The sequence below is a fragment of the Lepidochelys olivacea genome (genome assembly GCF_965140295.1).
Source record: "Lepidochelys olivacea isolate rLepOli2 genome assembly, chromosome: 12".
Taxonomy (NCBI): domain Eukaryota; kingdom Metazoa; phylum Chordata; order Testudines; family Cheloniidae; genus Lepidochelys; species Lepidochelys olivacea.
The window spans coordinates 36,730,498-36,754,751 of NC_140422.1; the positions used below are offsets into that span (position 1 = coordinate 36,730,498).

General features: G+C 55.3%; 1 protein-coding gene across 2 annotated transcripts in view; it reads right to left on the reverse strand.

The window, feature by feature from the left end:
• GSE1 (Gse1 coiled-coil protein) overlaps positions 1 to 24,254 on the reverse strand; it is a 356,147-nt gene that overhangs the window by 196,046 nt on the left and 135,847 nt on the right. The gene's annotated exons all lie outside the window — the stretch shown is intronic.

The following is a 24,254-nucleotide window of genomic DNA, read 5'->3' on the forward strand; positions in this document are numbered from 1 at the left end:
ACCAACCCTTCCTCGCTACTCATGCCACCCTCGGCACCAGGGAGCAGGGCTCGTTGTACTATAGGCGGACAAGGGCTTCCTTTAAAGTAACACATGCCCATAGCACATCTGTGTTACACTAGGCTCCACGGGTGAAACAGCTCTCCTATCTGCCAGCGGGCACTGAGCCTGCATCCAGAGAAGCAAAGGAGGAAAATCATCCGTTCAACCTTGAGAGATTAGGCAAGCCCTCCCTGCTTCGTGGCTTTGGACGCTATCCTTCCCTCAAATCAGCAGGCAAAGCAGTGATTACAAGAGTGGCTCATATTTAATAATGCAATTTATATTCCACTCGCAGCATAAACTATTGTAAAGGCACACTAATGTAAAAATACATCTGGCTTGTCAATAGTTTATCTTCTGGATCTGCATCTAAATCCCTGGGCATTCTTGACTTATGGCTGCACCAATGTCTAATGAATAAAAAGGTGCAAATTATAGGCCTTGCTTTAATGCTCATCATAAAATTAGATGATAGTTGCAAAAGCTGCATTCTCCTGCCCACAGAGCAGCAATAGTAAGCTATAAATAAAGTGTATTTAATGTATCCCAGAGCTGTGCAAAGCCAGGAAACAGTATGTTATTGCACAGCTTTCAATGGATCCGCCACCAGTTCAATGAAGTGATAACTGATCCATCATGTGAATTTATGTTAACTGTCGGCTCACAAAGTCATGGCCTCCACACTGTAAATAGCCTACAATCCTTCTAGCAGGGTCTGCCTGCCAATAAAACTGTCACTGGCAGGCTTGTAGCAAGCACCTTCAGGACAGTGGAAACAAACCATTAAGTTCTTGGGTTTCGACTTGGGTTTCTCATCCCAGCGGTCTCCTAGCTTCTCTGCTATTTGCCAGCATGGTTAATCTGCAAGGGAAAACGCAAACACATCCTTGCTTCAGGGCCCGGCAGATTCGTATTACAGGGAGCAACGGAAACCCCTGTCGCCCAGAAGTTGTGCTGACCGCCGCGGGGCCACCGCAGAAGGCTGGGATGGGGCATTCAGAGAGTGATGTGGATGAGCGGGCAGGGTCAGCCACGCAGCCAGCTCTGCACAAGCTTCAGAGAACAAAACAGCAGCAGCACAGTCCCCAGCTGGCTCTAGACAACCTTAGGGGAGGAGAAGGAGAGCCTGTGAGCGTCCAAATACCCACAATGCCTCACTGCAGGCCATTTATCACCGAGCACAATGCGGAACCTCTCAGAGAGGGGCTGACCCCTCACTTGGGAAATCCGACCAGCTCTGGTGACACAAAGGCAAAACACAGAGCTTGGGTCCAGTGCCAAGAATGGGCACAGGTCCTGGTGATGAGCCCCACTCCCTACAGCACTTTGTCCCCCAGTGGGGCCGAGGATGTGGTGAGTTCGAATCCAGTTCAGGGTTAGGCTAAGAGGGCGGGGGAAGGAGGAGGGTTCAACTGCACCAAACCCCTCGCCAGTTGTTTCTCAGGAGATGCCGGTACCAAATGGTGGAAATCCCACACGGCTAGTCAATCTCACAAGATTTCCGCCATCTTGAGCGGTGGAAATCTCACACAATGAGCTGTTCTCACACGATGGCTGCAGCTGGGGACAGGCGAATTTCTCAAGAACCTCAGCAGCAGCTATACCAGCACGAGAAGGTGATCCCCTGGTTCTCCCAGATCTAAAGGCAGAGGGGGCAGTTCGATCCAAGGACTCAAATCTAATCCCCACCCAGCTCCGAATCTCAAGGAGTTCCGGCTGAAGCTTCCAGCGTGGCCCATCTTGCTTTCTGTAGCTCAGAAAGGGTTAGTCTGGCCAGCCTGGGGAGAGGAACAAGAAGAGGACCCCTCTCTATCTGTCCAGGCTCTTCTACCCTGTCAGCGTGGGATCAGAGCACCTTACCAACACTAGCGAATAGCCTCACAATGTCCTGGGAGGCAGGGAAGGTTATGACCCCCATTCTGCACAGGGGGAACCGAGGCACAGAAAGACTGAGTGTCCCAGCCCAAACTCAGTTCCACCCCAGAGCCACACCCCCATGTCCCAGACCAATCCCAATTCCACCCCAGAGCCACACCCCCATGTCCCAACCCAATCCCAGTTCCACCCCAGAGCCACGCCCTCGTGTCCTGGCCCAATCCCAACTCCACCCCAGAGCCATGCCCCCATGTCCTGGCCCAATCCCAGTTCCACCCCAGAACCACGCCCCCATGTCCTGGCGCTGTCCCATTTCCACTCCAGAGCCACAGCCCCATGTCGTGAGCCAATCCCAGTGAAATTCCAGAGCCACACCCCCATACCCCAGCCCAATCCCAGTTACATTCCAAAGCCATGCCCCCAAGTCCCAGCCCAAACCCAGTGAAATTCCAGAGCCATCCCCATTCCCCAGTTTCAGTCAGATGCAGCATTTCCTCTTTTCTCCATGCCCAAACTGCATTTTGCAGGGCACTGCTAAACACCTGTTGCCTTCCATGCCAGAGTCAGCTGCATTTCAGTGGTGATAGGCCTACGGATACATCTATAAATAGGGTCCTACTCTGCAGCTTTTATCCAGGCAAAGCTCCCAGTGGTGCAGGATAGGGCCGTGGTTCATAAGTCAGTGTGGGATTGTTCCAGGAGAAAGGTTACATGAGAGACTATCACAAAACCCCCTGGCTTTCTGGCCACTGGAGACTAGAGCAGCCAAATTCAGTCATGGTGTAAGCAGGCTCCCACAGAAACTAGAGCCCAGTATTTATTGACCTACTGAGTCATACAGTCTCTGTTCTGCTTTCTCAGGTCTGTGCCTCTGGTCCCAGAGAGCACCCCTTTCCCGGCACCACGCAATCCAAGTGAAACCACAGCCCAGCCACACGGCCACATTGTACATGGAGAAAGAACCATTACTGCAGCTTATTATTTAAAGATCATTAAGGGGGCTCTGCGGCACTGGATCTCTTCCCTGCCAGTGGGCTAACCACAAACAAAACAGCTCTTATGCCCTCCAGAAACCACCTCTTCACAGAAGGGAAGGGGTGAGTACCAACCTTCCTCCAAGGTCTCATAAAGGCCGACAGGCTAGATTCCTTGCTTTTTCCTGCAATAACTGTCTTTTACATTTGGATAGGTATTTTCCTCTTAAAAGGATCGCAAAGCACTTTGCAAACAACAATCCCACACTGCCAGATTGCTGGCATGTCAAATTAAAAAGGGCATAGAGGAATTTTTAAACTAAGGGCTGGGGGAAAGGCAACAGGTGCGGAGGTGCATGTGGTTGGGACAAAGACATCCCTTAGCGGAGGATTTATTAAAGGGGAGACTCTATATCCTAGAAGACCCTTTGTTCATGTGTCATGTGAAGGAGTAAATAACCTATGATTTAAATTGGCTTCTGTACCAGATGACTGGAGGGATAGCTAATGTAAAGCTAATTTTTAAAAAAGACTCCAAAGGCAATCCTGGCAATTATAGGCCGGTAAGCCTAACTTCTGTACCAGGCATACTGGTTGAAACTATAGTAAAGAACAGAATTATCAGACAGATTCATGAACATAACATGTTGGGGAAGAGTCAACACGGCTTTTGTAAAGGGAAATCATGCCTCACCAATCTATCAGAATTCTCTGAGGGGGTCAACAAATATGTGGACAAGGGTGATCCAGTGGATACAGGGGTACTTGGACTTTCAGAAAGCCTTTGACAAGGTCCCTCACCAAAGGCTCGAACGCGAAGTAAGCAGTCCTGGAATAAGAGGGAAGGTTCTCTCATGGATAAGTAACCAATTAAAAGATAGGAAACAAAGGGGAGGAATGAATGGTCAGTTTTTACAATGACAAGAAATAAATAGCAGGATCCCTCAGGGGTCTGTACTGGGACCAGTGCTATTCAACATATTCGTGAAATGATCTAAAAAAGGGGCAAACAGCCAGTGGCAAAGTTTGCAGATGATACAAAATTACTCAAGATGGTTTAGTCCAAAGCAGACTGCGAAGAGTTACAAAGAGATCTCACAAAACTGGGTGACTGGACAACAAAATGGCAGATGTAATACGATGCTGAAAAATGCAAAGTAATGCATATTGGAAAATATAATCCCAACTATCCATTCAAAATGATCGGGCCTAAATTAGCTGTTACTACTCATGAAAGAGATTGTGGAGTCATCGTGGATAGTTCTCTGAAAACATCCACTCAATGTGCAGCAGCAATCAAAAAAGAGAGCAATCGGTTAGGAATCATTAGGAAAGGGATACATTATAAAACAGAAAATGTCATAATGCCGTGATATAAATCCATGGTACGCCCACACCTTGAATACTGCGCACGGTTTTGGTTGCCCCATCTAAAACAACATATTAGAATCGGAAAAAGTACAGAGAAGGGCCACAAAAATTATTAGGGGCATGGAACCACTCCTGTATGAGGAGAGATTAAAAAGACTGGAACTGTTTAGCTTGGCAAAGAGACAACTCTGGGGGGATATGATAGAGATTTATAAAATCAGGACTGATGTGGAGAAAGTGAATAAAGAAGTGTTATTTATTCCTTCACATAACACATGAACAAAGGGTCACCCAATGAAATTAATAGGCAGTGGGTTTAAAACAAACAAAAGGAAGTATTTCTTCACACAAAGTACAGTCAACCTGTGGAACTCCTTACCAGGGATGCTGTGAAGGCCTACTGGATTAGAAAAAGAATTAGATAAATTCATGGGTGATAGGTCTATCAATGGCTATTAGCCAAAATGGTCAGGAATGCAATCACATGCTCTTGGTGTCCCTAAACCTCTGACTTCCAGAAGCTGGGATTGGACAACAGGGGATGGATCACTCAATAATTGCCCTGCTCTGTTCATTCTCTCTGAAACATCTGGCATTAGCCACTGTCGGACGACAGGATACTGGGCTAGATGGACTATTGGTTTGACTCAGTATGGCTATTCTCATGGTCTGACGTTCACTGAATGGGGACAGAATCTTTAGCAGAGGTGGGCAAACTATGGCCTGCCCCGGCCCCTTCCCCACTGTCTCCCCTCCCCCGCAGCCATGCTGGCCCAATGGGCAGCACGGCTTGCACCCCCCCACCTCCCAGGCTTTCCAATAAGCCTGTCCTGCTGCTCTGAGCGGCCTGGTAAGGGGGCGGGGAGAGTGGGGGGCAGGAGGTGGGATGTGGCAGTCAGGGGATGGTTGGATGGGGCGTAGGTTCGGGTCGGTCAGGAGACAGGGGGGGTTGGATAGGGGGTGGGATCCTGGTGTGGGGGCAGTTAGGGATGGGGGTCCCGGGAGGGGGTGGTCAGGGGACAAGAAGTGGGGGGAGGTGGATGGGTTGAGGGTCCCAGGGGGCCTGTCAGGGGGCGGGGGCGGGGATAAGGGTCAGGGCAGTCAGGGGACAAGGGGGGTTGGATAGGGGGTGGGATCCCAGGGGGCAGTCAGGGGGGGTTGGATGGGTCAGGGATTCTGAGGGGGGCACTCAGGGGGCAGGGGCCAGGCTGTTTGAGGAGGCACAGACTTTCTTACCGGGCCCTCCATACCGTTTCGCAACCCCGATGTGGCCCTCGGGTCAAAAAGTTTGCCCACCCCTGATCTATAGTAATTAACACAGCACAGGTATTTTCAGCACAGCACAGCCTGTCAGATCTGAAAGAGTGTGGTCATGTATGCACACCCTCATGCAGACACACATGGCTCACTCACCCAACCTCTGAAATGCAGCTACCTCTGGGGTGGAACATGACACTGCTTAGCAGAGCACAGCAACGTTGCACAACAATTTAGGACAGGAAATGCAAACAGTATTCAACTGATCTGGCTCACATAGAGCCATATTTTCTGGAGCGCTTCCCCCCCTCACCCCACAATGCTCCAGCAACTCTCCCTGTCTGAGGGTGGCTGGCTGCAACTGCCCCCCTAACCCATCATTATCACTGAATGCAGGGGAGTCACACAGGACACTCCCACCCTATCCATGCTACTCCCCCGGTCTATGCACTTTCACACCCCCCGTGGCAGCAGGCACCTTCAGCGCTTTCCCCTCCTTTCGGAAGCCATAGGCGTCATTTTATTCTTCTGGACGATGTAACACAAACAACCACAACCGTGTCTGGGAGCAATGCAGCCAATGAAAGATGGGATTCCCCCAGTGCATCACCACAAACACCCTGGCAAGGCAAAACGGGAGGCTGGCCTTCCTTTACCCGTAATGGGAGCATTCACCCCATAGCTCCCTTCAGCCAGACAGCTATTTCCAAGCAGCTCGGTGCCCCCTCCCCCGGCCCCGCATCCCCACGGGTGCGCCGACTGGTGGATAGAGGTGCGAGCAGAACAGAATAAGCTGGGGGAGGGGGAGGCAGGAAGAGAGAGGGTCAAAAATATGCTGTAAAAGGAAAAGGGGGACAAATGAGGTTCAGAAAACCCTCTTAGAAGCCAGCTATTCCCACGGCTTGTCTCTCATTACCACCGTGCTGATATCCCTATTAATAGTACCAGTAAATCCTCCTCCCCAGTTCGGGTCCATTTCTATAAATAATGTAGAATCTTTTTATTTACTGACAGGTTGTAAAAGTATCAGGGAGAATAATGTGAAATCAGAGCTGCTGAATAATTCATGCTACCAGCTTAACACTCTCCTCGGCCTGCCCGTTTACTGGAGAGCACCTTATGCCCAGGAATCTAATAAAATCAGGACTAACGACCTGGCACTAATTCTTTATCAATTGGGACTTTTATAGCTTAAAAAAAGGAGGAGGAAGAAAGAGAGAGAGAAAGGCCCAGAGCCATGGAAAGAATATGCACCCTATGAAAAATGCACGGGCTTTTTGCACGAGTGGGGACACGGTGCGTTCATCTCCGCCCAGCACCTTATCCTCATGTTGCAGAAGGGCCTATTCTGAGCCGGATGTACCAGTTCCTACACCTTAGATGGCTGATTCCTGATATCTCCTAGGCTTTCCAAGAATTAGTATTAATTATGGAGCCTGCATTTGCACAGGCAGACAGCAGGGCTGTCACAATAAAACTCCCTCCCTGAAGGTAATTCTCTGTCATTTGTGTGATTCTCTAGCCCAGGTTTGTTCTCCCAGCAGGCGGCTTCCCTTAGCATACAGGGGAAGTTCAATTCCCCTTTGGCACTGATGAAAGTGAAGCAAGTTCATTCCACCTGCACCATCCCCGGTACATGCCGTCAGTGCGCCGGACATAGTGGGCCCGCTGCTGCCCTCACCAAGGGCAGTGAAGGGACTAGCGGTGCCAAGGACTGGGGATTAGAATACACCCTGCTCTCTGCCCATTTTGTGGGTGCTAAAGCAGCAGTAACTGCAGCATCAAGAAGTATCACACACAAACACACAGACACACAACTCTCAGCCAGGCGCGCAAGGACATTTTCACCCCGCAGACATGCAATCACATGCACTCGTACATGACACACGTGTACGTGCGCTCACACACAGTTAGAACACAAGCCTGTGCACACGTGCGTGCACACAGCTGAAGGGAACCCCCCGCAGCATGGAGGCAGGTACAAACCCCCGGAACGCCTCTTTCCACGTAGCTTGGGGGGCGGCCTGAGGAATGCAATTAAAGGACAAGGGGCCCAGGCTTTAACAGTGGCTTCCCCTCGCTCTGCAGCTCAGAGGCAGGCGGGTTCCCCACTTGCTGACAGCTCCCAGAAACAAGGCCGGTGTCGGGTGATGGTGGGGTGGGAGCCCTGCCCCACCAGGTGGCTCATTGCCTGTGCCCCTTGCACTGTCACCGGTATTCCCCAGGGCAGGGCTCGCTCACCCAGGCTCTCTGGACTCCCGGAAGGAAAGAGGGTTTGGCCTTTGGCCTGACCGAGCTCGGACACATCACAGCTGGCAGCAGCGCTTCCTGGAAGCTGAGCACCGAGGCAGGACATGGAAAGCCTGTAGGGACCCTCCCCAGCTCTCCACAGCCTTCCCTAGAACAATGACTCAACAGAACGGTGCTGTCTGGGGCTTGGCATGCAGCATCACCAGATCACCCTTGGCCCCAGGGGGGTTCCCCTTGCCCGCTACAGGCCCCGGAGGTCCCCCCCATCCCTGCATGATCAGTAGGCACCACTCTTGTGTCGGAAATACTGGCATGGTGTGAGGTCAAGCCCAGGGTAACGTTATCCTTTCCCGAAAGAGCCAAGGGGAAATGGGCAATGTACAGCCGGGGGCGTCATGCAGTCCCTCTTAGCTCTGGCCTAAAGCCTTCCAGATGTGTTGGCCTTTCCTCCCAGGAGCCGCTCCAAGTGAACTGTCAGGTGCCTGGAACAGCTGGGGTCAATTTGTTCAGCCCCCAGGGTCCCAGGAGGGGAAGGAAAGGTTCTCACTCACTGAACTGACATAGCATGGCCCTAAATCCCGCAAACAGGGGCTCCAGGCTTGCAGGCCTAACACATCACCCAGCGTGTACCGCATGGCGGCCCTGACAGGGAGCTTGTTCCACATGGCTAGCAAACCACTGAGGCTGGCTCCCCCCCCGCCCACACACCAATGCCCCTGCTGGTCCTGGTCCCTTTGCAAGAGGAAATGGAGTCTTCCTCCTTCCTGTGCTTTTAAATGAAGCTCAGGAGGGCCTGGGTTTGTTTATGTGTAGGACCCACACCAAGCGCCGTGTGTGTTTGGGGGGTGAATGATCGCTGTAAACCACCACCCACGGGGAAGGCGGGACAGAGGAGCCAGTCGCCTGCTCCAGTCTAACGTACAGCTCTCCGACGAAGCGAGAGAATCCGGGCAGTCCCATGGGGTAGGGAAATGCAGGGGACATCTCAGCCCAGCCCTCACATCACAAAAGCCACCAGCTCTACCTAACAGCGGGGCTGGGGACCTCAGCAGAGTGGCCAAGGACAGGGCAGCTCTTTGGAGCCCAGCCCTGGCCCGTGGGCCAAGCCCCGGGGCAGTTAGTGCAGCTGCCAGCGGTTCTGCACCCGCTCTGTGAAGCTTTACAGTTGTATTTACGATAGAGTGGTAGCACCTACGGGCCTCAGGGACCGCCCAGGCCCCCGCTGTGCTGGGTGCAGATACAAACTGTAGGCCCCTGCCTGAAGGAGTGGGCGCTACCATAGCACACATCAGTAACGAAGCAGATGCCTTAAGTCTCCAGGGCTGTCAAGCCAGCATCTCCCACCAGCATTACATTCGCTCAAGAGCGAGTGCCCGCACACCCCACGGGCCCACACAATCTCCAGCACCGGAGTTTGCACCCGCGTACAATCACACACACAGAGCCACACAGAGGAACGTGTCTGCAACCTCGGGCATGCGCGCCCAGCCACACGTACCCAGAATCTCCTGCCTGTGCACAGCCAAGCAGACACGCACAGAACCATGCCCATGACATCACAGAAATGCAAGCCGGCCTGTGAGCTCCCCTAGCCCGTCACGCTGTGCCCCCCACCCCAGCCCACCGAGGGGCTCCCTCACTTCCTGGGCTGGGCTCTCTGCAGCTTCCCAGCACAGTGCGGGGCGTGTGTTTGCTTTAGCCAGAGCTCCCAGTTCCATTCCTGGCCTTGGCCTCTGCCTGCCCTCTCCCGCTCCCTCCTAGAGACAGGAATGCTGTGGAGGCGACAGGGAGTGACCCCTGACAGCTGATTTAGGAGCAGAGGCAGCACTGATGGATTGGGTCCTGGTGAAGAGGAGGCGGAGAGAGGCATGTCCCAGTTCCAAGCGAAGCCCATTCCCTCCCCCTCTCGCTGACTCAGAGATGACCTGAGCATGATCTAGCCATGTCCAGGGGGCCCTGAATTAGGGGGTTTCTTCCACCCGCTAAGCACCACAGCGTAATAGGCACTAGTGCAGGGAACAGAGGGAAGTGTGCCACAAGGGCATGCCCGGGAGGTTCCCAGGAGGCGGCTGGCACCCTGGGGCACAGGCCACCCACACGGGGCTGGGGGGAGATGGAGCCCTGGCCTTGCCCCCTCGCAGCAGGCCAGCGCCACACGGGCAGGAACCTAGATGCTAGGGAGGCCCCAGACAGATTCAGTCCAAGGAGAAAGGCGGCCCTGCCTGTGGGCCATGGAGCAGCCTTTCTGATGGAAAGAGACGGGGAGAGAAAGCCGAGGACCCTGCCTGTATGATCCCTCAGGTAAGGGGCAGCAGGACAGTACATCTGCAGAGCTCCATCCCCAGCCAGAGAAAAGCTCAGCCCCCAGAGAGTTAACCCCAGCAAAGAGACCTAGGTAAGCCGAGTGGCTAATTCCTGGGCCCTCTGACAACCCGATACCCAGCTCACAGACAGCATTATTGTCCCTGGCCCCGCCAAGGAAGGAAGCGGGGCGTGCTGGGGGGGGGGGGCAGCGGGCAGCTCCCCCTGCAGCCGGCTCCCCCTTAGAACAATACTGAGCCTCTGCGGTTGTGATGTGCAGTACCAAGCCGAGAGAGCTTTCCATGCAACATGATAAAAGCAAGTCCCAAGCGAGCACAATTATTTGATAATTCTCCCTTAGCACCCATCAAATTAAAGCAATGTCCAAGGGCTGCCTGAAGTGGCACTGATCGGTATTAAACTTTAATGAGATTTAATGGCTCTGGCCTACTTTTTAAGCGCTTGGGCCTACACTTATGAACATTTAATTTCCCAGGCCCTGACCTCTTTTCTTCTCTCTTGGTTTATCTTCTCTCTGTTGCGCCCCCCCCCCTTCACTGCTCCCTCCTCGCTTCCACATGCAGCTGGTTTATGTGAGTGTTACCAGCCTTCTGCAGACCAGGCCAGCCCACCGCATGTCACAGGCAATTGGGCGTGAGGCTTGGCAGGCTGGCTGATATAATCTCCCTGCACTTAGTGACTGAATGTTGATTCTATCAGGGAGCTGGGGGCGGGTGGGGGGGGAGAAATACAAAAAATGTGATTCAATAGCAGCAAAAGCAGACGAATTTACGGAATAATTTAATTTGCTCCCAGAATGACATTACGCTGCAGGTCGGATCAGTGCAAGTCCCTGCAGCAGGAGCCTGGCCAGTCTCCCCTGCGGTTTAATTCCCTCTCGGATCTCTTGGTTAATTTTTAGCTCTCCTTAACCTCCTCCTCCCCCTCCCCCTCACACCAACTTTCATCCCCTGCCCGCCCCCCAGCCTCACACACACTTCAGCCAGCAGAATTAATCAGCCACCGAGGTGCGACTCCAAAGCAAACACACTCCCTAGGGCATCCTGGCTGCTGTGCCCCGGGTTAAACCTCTGGCCATTACTGGAAATGCCACCGGATCTGGCAAATTCAGAAGGTTAAATCCTAAATATCCCAGTGATTGAATGTAATTTAGTCTTGCCTGTGGGTCTGGTGCTGGCCAGCTAAGATCGCTGCTGCCCTCTAGTGTGCAAGGACAGGAGGTCCCTTGTCTTAACCTGCCCCTGCGGATCTAGAAGGGATGATGAGATTTACAAAGGCCGGTGTTAAAATCTGCCACAGGGAACCAGCTGCAGCCACAGCTTGTGGGTGGAGGAGGCTGAGATCATCTGGCTGCGCCAGCACAGAGCAGGGGTGACGCTCAGCCTTTTGCCCAGCTTGTCTCAATGCAGCAAGGGGTGAAGAGTCAGTCCCTGGATGAAGAACAGGAGGACTCGTGGCACCTTAGAGACTAACGCATTTATTTGAGCACAAGCTTTCGTGGGTGATCTCGGGCAGGACACCCTTCCCTCTACAATTCGTAGCCCTCCCGAGTGTGCCATAAGGATCCGGAACAGGACTGCCACAATGGCACCGCTCTGCTGCTTGTGACTCACCGTCACATCTGCCCTGAGGGATCCTGGTGGTGAGTGCTGTGGAGATATCCCAGACAGACAGACCCACCTAAGACAGAACACAGAACACCATGGGGTTTGTATTACTTCTGCCAGCCACATGGAGCCCCAGCACAGCTATGGAGCAAGGAATCTGGGGGCTGCCTGCCTCAGCAATGTCATCCACTGGGGGAAGCGTGATTTGAGAGCATCTGACAGTCCCACTTTGCACAGCCTAAGTGATGATGCCAGGGGCAAGTCCGAAGAGAAAGGGCGGTCTGATGGCTAAGGTGCACACCTGGGAATTGGGGTTGCTGGATCAGTGACTCTGCCCCCGACTTGCTACATGACCTCTACCAAATCTCTTTGCCATTCTGTGCCTCAGTTTCCCCTTATGTAAATTGGGAATGACAATCCTTACCTACCTCCTGAGGGAAGGGAGGCTGGGAGGCCTAATTCATTGGTGTTTGTCAAGTGCTTTGAGATCTTCAGATGGAAGGGGCTGCAAAGTGCCTATTATTAGTAGTTGGAAATGATTCTGCCAGAGAGTTTCAATGGATTGTCCCTCCCACCATTTATTTTTTATATTTGGGGGGTGGGGGGAAAGCATCGTTTGCACGAAAATCTGCTCCTTGCCTCTCTAGCAGAGGTCAGATGCTTCTGCAAAGTGACAGCGCAGTCATCTCCAAAGCCCCCGAGCCCAGGGTTCGCAGGAGCATGACAACTCCTCCAGGAGCAGAGGCTCCATGTCCATGCACTCATCTCTAGCGAGAAGACCTGAGACATGGCGAAACAGGGCCACGTGCTCCTCTCTGTGGCACCAGTGCAGAGCCTGCAGATTCCGTTGAGTGCCTTTCAAAGTTTCCCACAAGGCATCTGAATCCATTGCCGAGGCAAAGCACCTGCAGCAGGGCCCCACGGAGGAACCAGGGGGTTCTATTACGCTCGAGCCCACTTACCTTCAGCTGCCTTGGCCTGTGCTATTCCGTGTGCAGCACGCTACTGCAGGGAGGGCGCGAGCTGACCCAAACCAAGGCTATTCTGGTGCCAGCCCGATCCGCCAGGATTGCACCGGGGCGGTAACGAACACACTCTCTCCAGTTGAGAGCTCCACATTCAAAGATCAATGGGGTTATTTGATAAAAACCCACGGCAGCCTTACCGAAAGCACCTCTCCTGCCATGCGTGGTGACCCTCTCCCTTGGAAGAGGAGGGGGCCAATGTCTTTGCCAGAACATTTCTAGAACCAATGGGATCAATAATACCCTCACATGTCACTTTAACTCATTAATCAGAGCACCATGGGAGGGGACCAAGGTATTCGCATCAGATGGGGGAAACTGAGGCACAGAGGAGGGCAATGACTCGCCCAAGGCTGGTCAGCGACCCAGTGGCAAAGCCAGAAACAGAAGCCATGGTCTGTAGATTTCTAGGCCTCTCTGTTCATCCTCCTTGGCCAAACCACGGCCTCTTCCAGTGACCCCTGCTCTGCAACAAAGGAAGGCAGGGGAGGAGTTGCTGAGATGCAAAGGCATGGTAATAAAGTGGAATGTTATCAATTCCCTACAGAGCCAGGAGCCTGCGTTGAGCTGGGGAGGAGGAAGGGGGGGGGGGAATGGAGCTAACCCAACCTTAACCCAGAGATCACTTATCATTCAGGCTGCATCACGCATCTTGAAAGTGCAGACACAAAAATGTAATGTCATAACATTCGCAGTTCAATAACCTTTGCTTCACGAGACGGCTTGAACTGTCAGAGGAGCTAGGAGGTAAATATTTCAACGCACAGACACTGAATGCAAAGGCGTGGGGAGGGGGCCAATCCCGTGGGGAGGGGGGAAGGAAGGCAGAAGAGGCCTCTGGTTTTCTACGCAGCCTCAACACATTAACATGTCCCCACAGTAAATCCAGGCCAGAGCCAGGGGGAAGCTGCCGGGCGGATAAAATACGAGCAGATATAAAACCAGACACCTTTATTGTTCTGAAAAGTCTTCCAACAAGTTATGAATCCACAGCTTGACCCAACCCCATCATACTGTTATATGGCAGAAACAAAGCCAGCTCTTAGAATTAAGGCTCAGATGGGAGCGCCCTCCCCCGCTTCCCAGCCACAGCCTGGATGGTGCCATCCTTCTCAGCGGGTAATAATCTCGCTGGTCTGGAGGCTATAAAGCAAGTAAGCCGCCCATGGATCCTAGACTTGCAGCCATTAACCCCTTCAGCGCTGCAAGGTAGGTCCCGACCTCCCAATACCTAGAGGCCTGCTAGATATTCAGTGACACTGCACCCACCAGCTCTGCGTGTGCTGGGGGGAGGGAATCAATGCCAAAGGCAAGTCACGCTCCTGGTGCCAGCTGTCACCACAAGCACATCCCCAGGCCAGGGTTTCTCCGTCTTTAGCTCGTCACTTTCGAAGGCTCTGCATGGACCCCCGGGCATGGAGGACACAGATCCAACTGAAGCACCTCAAGGGTCAACAAAACAAGTGGCTCAAAAGCAACACAAAAATTGCTTCCCGCCCCCTCCAGGAGCCAGCTGCCAATGTGCCCCAGGCCCGGGGGAGGATCTAAGAGCCAGATTCACCCAGGGCCAGGCTTCCAATCTGCAGGGCCCTCCCTGATTTTAAAGATCCCAGGCTCCAGGGCACAGAGCCTGATGGGCCGGTTGCCCTGTCCTGCCACTGGGGAACACTACACTAGGAGGCAGTACCTCATATCCCCAGGCCAGCCCATCCCAGGATGATAACGCCCCCCCCATACACACACACACACCTTCCCCAGCACAAGCTCCCCTAAGGATCTCAGAGACCCATATGGAAGCAGGAGAGAATTCAGTTTTAATTCTTTACAAATCAATTCTCTGTGGCAGTCAACTGGAAGCCCCCCTCCCCTGTCGGAAGCAGCTGGAAGGAGGCGCTGGCTTTATCTGATCCCTGCTATGCTTTTAGCTGCCTAGCAGCCACTGAAATAAACACCTGCCAGCCCCCCGGAGGGCTCCAGGAGAAGAAACTAGGTTAGTTCCTTCCAATTAGCCTTCCTGAGAGGTTACTGCGGCTGTGGCGTGTGAATTCCCCGCAGCAAGGGGTTAACAGATCCCAGATACCATAGAGCTATTAGTGTCCCCGAGCCCGCCACAAAGCACCTCTGGGTTAATGGAGGGGAGCCGGGTCTCTTCTCTGGTCAGGAAGAAAACCCTTGCATGCCTATGAGCGGGAACACTCCCTGTCTCGGGACAGGCGGATGGAAGACACGGGCTGCAGGTCAGCGCAAGCCAGCTGGGCCCAGCCTCAAACCAGCTGAGGCGTCAGGCTCCCAAAGGGCCATTGGGTTCAGGCGCTTTCCCGACAAGCAGACTAAAAATGGGACAGGGCAGAGGAGCCAAAGGAGCCTGCAGTTCCGGGGGTGGGGGGGAGGGGGAAGGAGTGGCCCCTCTGGACTGGGGAGGTGCGTGGCCCTGAACTTGGCTCCAGGACATCAGTGCCCACCTGGGTGGGGGTGCTGCTTGGCTAATCCAAACCATCGGTGCTTAGAGGGGCAGTCACACTGCGTGTGAGGCAGGGTGGGGGCGGAGAAGCAGCCTGTTCTCCGAACTTGCCTCCAGAAATGCCACTGGACAATGGGATTTACCAGGCTGTGGGCTCTCAGTCGAGTTCACTTGCGACAGCAGCAATTCACTTGCGACAGCAGCAATTGCTTGAACGTCCCAGTCTGGGTTTGGTACCAATGGGCCGGGACTGGCCCCATTTGTCACCTACCAGAGCGCTCACGACATCTGCACCCATCTACAGCAGCTTCCACCGGAGGCTCTCGCAGCATGCCTGGACTGCACCTGGGAGGTAAGCCAGGGTCACTGTCCTCATTTCACAGGTGGGGAAACTGAGGCAGAGCGCAGTGACAGGACTTGCCCAAGGCCACACATTGGGTCAGTGGCCAAGCTAGGGATGGACCACCACTACTCTCCCTCCAACATGATACAAGTAAGTCAGAGCTGCCCCAGGGGTCCTGGCTCCCAGCCTGTGCTCTCACTACTAGGCCTTCCCTTGCAGCACCCCCAAGGATCCCCAGGTGGCAAGCTGCACCCGGGAGCTTCCATGCCAACAAGACAGCCTAGGCTTCCCCCAAGGACGGGAACGGCGCCCGCTGAAGCAAGAAACAGTTAAACGGCCTCCTCCCACGCCGGACGTGCAGCTACGGGCTTCGTCCCACCCTCCCCAAAACACCTGCTAAGGTCGCGTTGCCACGGGGCAACTGCTCAAACCTGCGCGAGGGGAGGGATCCACAGAGGGCCCTGTGAGCAAGAGGCTGCATGTCGGCTGCTTGGCAGCACAACAGACAGCAGCAGCCCAGAGCAGGTGACAGGCAAGCCGGAGTTTACTTTATTACAGGAAGCCAGTCTATAAGCATCTGACTCGGCTGTAACCAAAGAGGGAGCGAGGAGCTGGCCTGGTTTAACCCCGTCCTGCCTGCACTGGGTACACACCGTACGCTGGCTGGCCATGATGACTTGGGACACATGGTCCCTTTATCCAAGCGCTCAACGCCCCCACTGCTGCGCATTATCCCCATGAAACCGGGGGGGAGCTATCTTAGGCACCCCTGAAAGCCAGTCCCTTATGTGGAGCTGCTGGATCCCCAGCACCCCGATAACACCCTAAGTCTGGCAGAAGCCAGCTGGGCCCCAGCTCCATAGGAAGTAGTCGCTGCTGGGCCAGCAATGCCAGGAAGCCTGGGCTAGCGGAGCACCATGGCGCTCACAAAGCATCTCCGAGCAACTCCATTCACCCGCCTTTATGACAGGCCAGGCAGACATTACATTTTACTAACTCCATAAATATCACACAGGGCGCTCGTAAAGGGGCCCTCCGGTCGCGGGCAACTGCGAGATAAGCTGCTTGCCACTCTCGCCAGGCGTCCCACGAGGCTGCTCCGCCGCTGGCCCAGAGCAGGGGATTCCCCGGGGGGAGCAAAGGCAGCTGCAGGTGGTTGACATGGACACTCCTCAAGGAGGCCATAGAACTCCATGTGCCTTTCCCTGCCCCAGAGTCTGCTCTCCTCGATAACTCCCCCCTAGGCGAGCAGCTGTCCCGATTTTATAGGGACAGTCCTGATATTTGGGGCTTTTTCTTATATAGGCACCTATTACCCCCCCACCCCCATCCCGATTTTTCACATTTGCTATCTGGTCATCCTACTCCCCACTCCAGGGAATCATCACACACTGGCCCGGGGTTAGACCAGCACAGGACACCCCAGAATGCTTCCAGCTCTGCTGTGATGTCACAGCACCTCGAGGGGGCAGCTGGCCCCACGGGCACGACAGCGTCACCGTGAGCTGCCTACAACCTGGCTCTGGTTCCGAGAGCTCCTTGTCTTCGGCGCCTTCCCCAATAACTGCCCACCCCACTGTCTGGTTCCCGGAGCCTAACTAGAGGCAGGCTACTATGGAAGGGAGACACCCTGCCTGCTCACCGGGAAAGAGGAGGGGACTGGGATTCCTCCCCAGGCGCCGTACTGGGAGGCTGCATCTTGGACAAGCCCCTGGCTGGAGGGGTCTGAGACAGATTTAAAGCCCAACCCCCACCCGCTCTGGCTGCTGGAAGCGGGGAGAGTCTGTCTGTCTGTATTCCCCACTCCCATTGCTCCTGGCTGATGATGGAGATCTCTATTATTCTCCCTCCACCCCTCACCACCTGGCTCAGTCAGCCTCTGTTATGGGGCAGTCCTCCCCCATGGATTGCTCCAGCACCTGCGGCTTCGGCTTCCAGCATCCCTATGTAACCTGACATAGCTCTGGATCGTTTCCACTGCTGCCCACAGGGTTCGGAACAGCAGCAGCGATCCTGCACAGCATCTTGTTAATTTCTGCCCCTGCTTGGGTGAAGCAAGGGGCAGCCGGGGAGGCTCTGGAGCTGCCTGCAAACTCATGTTTCGATCAAGGTAGCTTAAATTGTTTCGCGATCGAGGCGGCTCAGCTCCCCACCTCAGAGCATATGCCCACTCCCACGTGATCTAGGAAGGTTCCCTTCTCACTCCTGGCGAGTGGATTCTTCAAGCCATACACAAGTATTTAAAGGGCCAGATATTCAGCAGGCATAAATCAACCTCACTCCATTGCACTCAATGGAGCTATGCTTATGCACACCAGCTGGGAGATCTGATCCATAAACTCCCCCTTGACAACCCTGACTGAAACTAAACAGGATAAATAATACACCACCCTTCTCTAATCACTCTGCTTTAACACTGCCTTCCCACCCCTCCCCCTCCCTCTGTCTTTGGCCCAGGCTGATTGTAAACTCACTGGGGCAGTGAATGTAGAGCACCGAGCCAGATACAGGGCTGTATGCCGCACAAGAGGCATTCATGCAAGACTCTGAACTGGAGACAGCACCCACTTCTTCATGGAGACAGAGCCATTTGTAGGAGATCTTGTCCATGCGGAGATCCCTTGATGAGATGCCTCCCCCCCCCTTTCCTGTCCTCAGGGTCAAGCAAATCTTACTGAAAAAATACAAACATTTCTCCTTGGCAAACACTCCCTGAGAAAACAAAACCAGCCAGCACTCCCTCCCCTACCCCCGCTCACACACAGGCCCACTCTTCTGACACAGCAATTAGAGGGAGACATTAATATTTAAATATTGCCAGCTCCAGAGAAGGGAAATCAAATAAAAATGCAGGCGTGTCGGGAACGCTCTTCCACCCCTCGCAGCCCAATTAAATCTTCATGCTGGAGTAGCCGGTGCTGCAGAATTGCTACTTCTGACAAGTGCTGCAGAATTGCACCCCTTGGCCCCAGGGGCTGGCTGGGCAGTCACTCGCACCCAGCACCCGGCGCTCCAGGACTGTATCTGGGGGTTGGAGCACCACGAGGTCCAGCTAATGCTGCTCCTTGGAGTAGTTGGACAGAGTCGCTGAGGGGCCAAGAGACATGGTGCTGAGAGTCTGCAGAGGGGAAGGGAGGTGGGCGGAGGAGAGGTGCACGCACACGCCCTGGGTTCCAGAGCAGGGTAATGCAGCCAAGGGGAACAGACAGAGAGATCTGTGTGTGTGTGCACGCCTGGGTCACAAAGTCCAAGGGAGGGACAGAGCCCACAAGACAGGCAGCATCCTCCCCTCTCCTCTCCTGTGGATCAGGCACATCTCCCGATTTCAGGGCGGCTTAAGGCAGCACAGGGGTCCGGCCTAGCCTCTGAGTGGAGTCCAGCTTCAGCAGCCATACAGAGAGCAGCAGGAGACCATGCAGGCCACTGACTGCTGGCAGCCTGCTAACGGCTGCCTGACCGGGAAGGGAAGATCCAGGGGCTCAGAAGCAGAAGGCAAAAGTCTCCTTACCCCAGAGAGCAGAGGGAGTGTATCTGGAGCAGCATGAGGTAGTTCCGGGCTGCGAGGGAAGCTGCCCACAGAGCCCAGAAGGTTTGTTGGACCCAGGTCCCGTTTAGCCTCAATGCATTAAACAGGAAGGCCACTGCTCACCTCGCTCTGCTGCATTTGGCTGGCCTCAGTGTCACCGATGCTGCCAGGGAGTCACCATGACCCAGCAGTGTCACATGGGATGCCACAGCAGAGCAGTCAGGCATAGAGGACAGCTAGGCTAGTGGTTAGGTCTCTAGCCTAGAACTTGAAAGACCTAGGTTCAATTCCCTGCTCTGCCCAAGACCTCCAGGGTGAGAGTGGGCAAGTCTCTTCAGCCCAGAAAGCCTGAGTCCCCCAGCCGTTCAGTGGGGCTAACAGGCCTGCCCGGCCTCCCGCCCGGGTCCCCCAGCCGTTCAGTGGGGCTAACAGGACTGCCCTGCCTCCCTCCCGGGTCCCCCAGCCATTCAGTGGGGCTAACAGGACTGCCCTGCCTCCCACCCGGGGCCCCCAGCCGTTCAGTGGGGCTAACAGGCCTGCCCGGCCTCCCGCCCGGGTTCCCCAGCCATTCAATGGGGCTAACAGGCCTGCCTTGCCTCCCGCCCGGGTCCCCCAGCCGTTCAGTGGGGCTAACAGGCCTGCCCTGCCTCCCGCCCGGGTCCCGCAGCCATTCAGTGGGGCTAACAGGCCTGCCCTGCCTCCCGGGGCCTGTGAGGATCAATATAGATTGTGACACTCAGACCCTGCGCTAATGAGGAGTCTGTCTCACTAGGCAGGCAGAGCGGGGCTGAACCAGGACTGCCCTGAGTCGGGCCCAGCAGGAACTCAGCCCCTGGGGAATGACAGCGCACTAGGCATGAGAGAGAGACAGCCTGCTCCCCTCGCCTCCAGTTCAACCGCACAGAGGAACTGCCTTATTCGAGCCAGGTTTTTAGGGGGGAAGGGGAGATTCTGTATTTCCTCCCAGCAGGGATGGACAGACTGGGCTAGCCTGGCCGGGGACGGCGATACTAATCCAGACGGGCCCACAGGCCTGCTGTGACGCAGAAGGAGGCCAGTGCCCACACCAGCTGACTCGCTGGCCTCCTAGGGCAATTCCCCCCCCCCCCACCTTGTTGTTGCTAGGCTGAATCACCAAGCAGGCCGTGCCCGTGCCCTGACTTGGCTCGTGGCTGCCGAGGGAAGATGGCGTGGAGCCGGTGCGACGTGCAGGCGTCTCCACCCAGAGATCAGGCAGGGGAATTTCTGGACTTGAGAAGAAGGGGCCAGGGGAGGGGTGGAAAGGCCCAGACTTGCTCTGCTCCTTGTCCAGGCCGGAAAGGAAGCAGTAACCCAGCTCTCTGCCCCCTCCAGAGGGCAGGAGACTCCCCTTTTCACAGCCTGCACCCACATACTGCACAGTCAGGGAGAAGGAACAGGCGAGAGCGCCCGCTGCGGGGCCCTCCCCCCAAATCCCCAGGGAGCTGAGCAGCAGGCTCAGCCCTTGCCTTCCAGCTCCTTTACACCGGGGAGATCTGCTTCCTTCCCCTGGGCAACAGGCACCTCCCAGCGGCATGAAAATCAGCCAGGCTACCGCCAGCAACCACGGAAGCAAGGCAACAAAACATTGGCAGATGTTCCCTCCTCTGGAGGCTGGTGCTACAGGGCAGTCTGCTCCAGCAAGAGCCTGATCCCGCTAGCCTCAGCCATGCATCGCAAATCCCCGGGCGCTGGGAAGGGGGAAGCAGGAAGCTGCCACTGCGGGCACCTGACAGGCAGGAGCTAGAGACGCCGCGGCTCTAGGACTTGCCCAGTGATGCCCACAGCAGGCTCCCCCTCCCCCCCAGCCCCCAAAATAAAACAGATGTACACGCACACCCAGCTCTCCTGAGACATGGCCCTAGGGTCTGCTCACAGGGGCTAGGTGGGCTCAGGGACGGGGAAGCTCAGGTGGGTTCCCCTCCCAGCAATACTCAGCTACACCCTCAGGCTTGAAAAGCAGGAGGAAGCACCCCAGAATCCCACACACACCCTCGCCCCACCCCCACGCATGACGCTTTGGGTCATGCGTCAGGAGCCAAGGCCATTGGGGTTCAACCCGAATCAGCAGGATGGGGGGCCTGGGGATACGTCCAGGGCCTGGATCTCCCACGTCCAGACACTGCTCTGCAACGGGAACATGGGGAGAGAAACCCCCCAAATGTGCACTCCCCCCACCCATGATCCCCTTGGAGGAATGCAGTGCCGCCAACACCCCCTCCCCCCTCCTCCGCTTTCCTGGGGCAGGACCCTCCTCTGGTGCTAAGAGGCTGTGTCAGAGCAGTAAAGAGGATTTACTGTTAAATGCAAGGGGCTTTAGAGGCAATAACTTTCCCTCCTCTTGACTTAAATGGATTTTAAACTTCAAAAAGGATAGAGAGGGCATGCTGCCAAGCGCCAGGAGCGCAGCTTGCTAACTGAATGTCGGGTCAGCGGCAATCTCCGAAGGGATGACCCCGCGGGATGGAAGCACTAAGCACTGCAAAGCAGGAAGGATTGTGGGTAACATGGAAAACAGCTAACAGCGCTGATCCTCCCAGGGGCCTAACACACTCATGGCAGAGCGGGGGGGGGCTGATCTGGGGAAGGGCATGGCTGGGGCTCTGCAGGGCCCTGGCATTACCTAGAGCCAGGGTCTCAGGTGAATTCAGGAAAGGAGCTCCCATGACAGGGCTGACAATGGTGCGAGAGTGAGCAAACAGGGAAAGGCTCCCTAAGTGGGGGGTGGGGCCGGCAGTCGGAGCCCTGGAGAACAGGTTGCAGGGAACAATACTGCACTGGATCCTGGTGCACGGAGGGGACTCCTCCAGCTCTAGTTCTGTGAGGGATCAGAGTGGATCTAAGCCCTAAGAAAATGGTGCCCCTAGTGGCACCTGGACCATCCCTCACCCTCAGGCTGGGTTCAGGGGATGGGCAGAACACCGGCCCGGTGATCCCGACTGCCTGGCCTGGCCACCTCATTTAGCCTGCCCACCCCCCAGGCTCATGCCATCATCAGATGCCCATGTGGAAAATGAGTTATAAACAGCTCCCGGAGTGAAGTTCCAGACACAGAGCTTTCCAGAGGAAACGAGCAATGGCTAAGGCAGATGATGGCAGCCAGATAAGGCCTGGCGGGAGCAGGGGACCATGCCTCACTCTTCTCAGAAGTCCCCGAGATAAGGCAGCCGCTGTTATCAGCAACAAAGCAATGGGGCAGGTTTCCTCTTCACCCGATAGTGCAACCACCCACAGGGGACAGGGGAGGGGATGGGGAAGCAGCAGTATCCAGCGGTGCTCACCTCCCTCCCCCTCTCCAGCTCCCCCCAGGCTGGGAGGCTGACAGGCAGCCCTAGTCAGCAGGGCAAGGGAAGCCATAGCACAGGAAGTACTGCCTCAAGGACAATCCTCTTGGCAGCTCTCCCGGAGCCTGCTGGGGGGCCCACAAACACACCCAAGTATACGACCCTCAGACTCACATGCAAACACTCACACAGATGCATGCAAAGATACCCATGCAAATACCTGCACGCCACAACAGAGCTACACAAACGAGGACGCACGTGTGCACACACAAGCTTTGCTCGGGTGGCAACCAGCAGCACCGGCCTCCAGAGACGCTGCTGCCCGCTGTAACATGACATGTAAATGCAGCACCTCCGCTCTTCTCCTTGGGGTTTCTACTCTGTCCCCCTCCTCGCCCCACTCCACCCTGTTGCTAATCCTCCATCCCCTGCAGGCTCCATGCCGTGGTGCCCAGCAGGGGCTCCCATTCAAACCTCCTCAGAGAGGGCCACCTGTGGCTTAGTAAAAATTTCTGGCCCATTGAGTGATTAGAGCTCACAGACGCCCCCCCTTCCTTCCCTTCCCCTGTTTCTGGGCTACCATCCAGTTTCCTGGCCAGAAACAGAGAGCAGAGACAGCTCGCCTCCCACAGCTCCGAGAACAGATCTGGGGTTGTGTTCACGTGTCCCACCAGCGCAGACCACACGGCACAGTGAGGACAAGAGCTGCCGGCTTGCAGTCTGCGCGGGGACCTAGCATTGGGGAAGCCAGACCGCTGGTTCAGATCTGCAGAGAGGAAAAAAAAACAAAAACCCAAAGACCCAAACAACTAAATCATAGCCCTGAAGTGACAGGGAGGAAGAGAGGGGCAGTGTCCTGACTGCTCGCCAAACCCAGCCATTTAACCTGGGAAAGCAGCAGCTGCTGCAGCCAAGTAAGGACACCCATGGCCTATTCCAAGCTACTGGGACACCGAGACCCTGAGATCCAGGCACACATGGTGAGACGGGTGTGCATCTTGCCACATGCATGTGCAAGCAGGGCTCTGCTCCCACACAGATGCAACAGTGCACCATGAACACCAACTTCACAGCCAAGGAGCAGGCCCTCAACCTCTTTGGGTGATGGGGAGGATATTTACCGCCCCACCCCCAGGGCTGGCATGAGGCTTCATGAATGAATAATACCTAGCCTTTATGTAACACTTGCCATCTGCACAGAGGCTCCCCAGATAGCCCTCCCAGCAGATGAATGAGGCATGTTTGCAGGTGGAGAAACTGAGGCATGGAGAGATGAAGTGATTGACCCAAGGCTGTGCAGCAAGCTGGAACTGGGACCAGGAGTTCTGACTCCAAGTCTCCTGCTTAGTCCACTAGACCAGGATGCCTGCCACAGCACAGAGTCAGTGTCTGCAAGAGGCTGTGGAGATGGAAAGTGCTATCTAAGCGCTCCGCGGGATCACCCCCACATGGCCCAGAGATCAGAGCTCTGTCGCCAGACTCCCATGCCAGAGGCACGGGTCAGCTAGCTGGTGTCTAGGCTCCCCGGCTGGTCAGGGAGAGAGACAGAGTTGCGGTCAGCTCAGGATTCCTACGACACTGCACCACAACCCAGTTATTCTGTCCCACCGAGAGGTGGGGGCCCAGCAAGACCCCGAGTCTCACATGAATCTCCCAAACTCTCCTCTCCACCTGCTGAGGGACACCTGGCCCCATTCAATCCCACATGCTCACTTCACCGCTCTCAGGAGGGGACTGTACCCCCAATGATGCAGAGACCAGAGCTACACCGGCTCTTCCACTGGGAGAGCCAGGGCTCTGAGGCCCCAGGAAGGAGCAGAAAGAATTGAGATTAAGAATAGCCCCCACCCGCACCCTCTTTCCTCCCCCTGAAACCTGCAGCAGCCCCGTCCATGGCCC